Genomic DNA, 3,045 nt, shown 5'->3' on the forward strand with positions numbered 1-3,045 from the left:
TATTTCATTTTCAGTCCAGGAGCTCTAGTTTAGAGTTTCAGTAGCAATATGGTTGCTTGGGTCCAAGTTACCTTAGCAACCAGGGAGTGGTTTGGATGAGAGACTGGTATATGAATAGAAGAGGATCTGAATAGAAAAGAAAGTTATAAAAAGTAACAATAACAATCAAACCGTTGCCTCACACAGCAGTATCTTTTTTGACTGCTGGGGTCAGTGATCCCTATTCAGAAACTGCAATGTGGGAAAAAGAAGGAACATAATTCTAAAACCATAAAAAATAAATAATGAAGACCAAGTTGCTTAGAATTAGGCATTTTATAATATGCTAAGAGTTAGCTTACAGGTGAACCGCCCCTTTAAATGTGAAAAAACACTAAAAAGGTCAGCCTTTTGCCCTGAATGAGAGAGTTACAGCAAACAAGGATAACAGTGTGGGACTTGATGAATTTCCCCAAAGACTACTTTCTACAAGTAGGGAATTTTGTGAGTGATAATTGTACTAAGTAGAAAAAAGATTGAGCCATCCAGCTTGCCATTAAATTCTCCTATTAAAATAATTTGTTCTATTTAATTGAGCCAAAATGTACACAGTTACACAAACAAGCTTTTGATTGCAGGTAATCATTTATTCTATTAGCCCACTGAGAACAATAAATACATTATTGCCTATTACTATATTTTTTTAAATACATTTTTCCATTATCATTTTATTATGCATGCTTCCGTATAAAACTTCCTAGATTTTGCAAATGTTCATTTAACAATTTATGGAGAAGCACGGTTTGTACACTTACCAGCATGTGCTTTTATAATCCATGGGTAAAAAACGCTTTCCCATTTGCGGTAAGATAAAATTGGTGATATTTGTTTAGTAAAGCATTTTAATAAATGAAATTGGCTCTTAGCAACACAACAATTTCCCACACGAAAAATAACTTTTACGTCTTTTTTACCTTTTGAAGGGTAGATTACATAGCAATAGCATTGTGGAAACGAAAACATATGTTTCGGAGGGACAGGGAAAATAGAAAAGAAGGAGGGGTTTGTCTGTTTGTTAGGCAGGATCTAAAACCTAATATAAAGGAAGAAGTGAGGGGACTAGGTTGAAATGTACACAGATCATAAAGCATTAGGCAGATTCATTGTAGGAATATAATGCAGAGTTCCTTATGTAAGGGAAGAGGAAGAGTCTTACCTCCTGAAGCAAACAGAAAAGTCTGATAGTTTGTCTTTTATGTCTATAGACTGGAGCAACAGAACTGCCTGGACAGTTAATGGGAACAAGTTTAACGCGTTAGATAACAAATTTACGTCATAGGTTGTTTAGGAGCCAACCAGAAATGATGCTTTACTAGGTCTAGTGGTCTCTAAAAACACAGAAAGTATAGCAAATGTGTAATAGAACCCCTGGATAATAGCTGCCCAGATCACACAGATCACAATCATTGTTCTAGGGCTGCGGAACCTCATGGCTTGTACAGTAAGCTTTTGTACCCATATTTGCTTTTATACTACAGTTCTACTTTAATGTTTATAGTGAATTATTACCCAGTTGAGCTACATATGAAAAGCTAAGCTGTAGGTAATCTGTGGAAAAAATGTCAAACCTGCAGTCCACTATGAAACAGGGCAACCCACTCTGCAAACCTCAACAGCTGCTGGATCTAATGGATTATACCTGGGGTTTAAAGTTTGCTTAACTTGTACCCACGGAATTTGCACCTAACCAGATGGAAAGCAGGATGTTGAAGGTTAAGCAACTGTACCAGAAGTCTAAGGTTACCATTACGTTTCTTTTTATATGTTGTTAATTGTGCATGCTTAAGTATGTGCGCTTGCGCTTGAAGCAAGAAGTACATCTCCGTGTTCTGCAGATTATATCCATGGATTCTTGAAGCTGCCTCGTGGAACAAATCCAACGCAATCGGCATTTTAACGGAAATATCTAAATGTGTTCGTAAGGGTTTCATATTCTTGTTACTCTTACAAGTCTTAATTAACAGCGATTTCTTACCAGGTTTCAATAAGTTTAAAATAATGTTTTTTATCTGTCCCCAGAATGTGGGGCTTTTAAAGAAGAAACTATAAAACTATGGGGCCGATTCATTCAAACATGGGAAAAATTCAGATTGGATACGATAATTTCTGAAGGTCGCAAATATCACGAAAATGCTTACGAAAAAATATAGTCACGATAATATCGTATTGGTGATCCGAAAGTCATGAAATTTTCGTACCGAATGATTGTAAACAGCGGCAGAATCTTTCCGAATTTTTTGCGCAAGCATACGAAAAAGTTGCGCGGTCGTACGAAAAAGTTGCGCAAGTGCGAAAGAACGGCGAAAATGTGCCTGGAGCGTTCAAATGAACGCTCTGAACCTTCGTGTCTTAATAAATCTTCCCCTATGTACTTACAGAAAAAATACTCTCTCTTGCCCTATTAGCCAACATACATTTAACCCTTTACAAGATAGTAAACATAAAATCACAGATATTTACTTTTGGTACAATAAATACTACACACTGGTCGGTACTTCTATCAGTCAGGAATATTAGACACATAGTATGCCACACCTAAAATTTTAGGGCTTATTTCCAAATGCTGAGTGCTGGAAACCTAAAGGGCACAAAAGCGCATCCCCTAGGACTGATACAGGAAGCATTTGCTAGTTCCTAATAGGAGTATTATAAGACAATAGGAGGGCTGTGACACATGAGTGACACTCAGAGTTCCCTGTATAACTCAGCCTGTAGCAAGGAGTGTCTCTGTTGTTAAAGTTTTATTAGTTACATCGTTTTGAGCTTTAATATTTATGCCAATATTAATATTTTGTGTTTCCTTCAAACACCTCTTTGCAATCAGTGAGCTGCGGCGGAACTCTGACCGTGCCCGGTGACTGTACCTGGACTATGATTGCCCTGGTGGGGTACAAGGTGGGGGAGCTTAATGGATATATATATTTGCAGCTGTATGTTGGGGTCATTACTCTTCTTACTGGGGTATATAAATGGGGTAATAATATTACCTAGATAAATATATGGGCA

This window comes from Xenopus tropicalis, chromosome 1, assembly GCF_000004195.4.
Source record: "Xenopus tropicalis strain Nigerian chromosome 1, UCB_Xtro_10.0, whole genome shotgun sequence".
NCBI classification, from domain to species: domain Eukaryota; kingdom Metazoa; phylum Chordata; class Amphibia; order Anura; family Pipidae; genus Xenopus; species Xenopus tropicalis.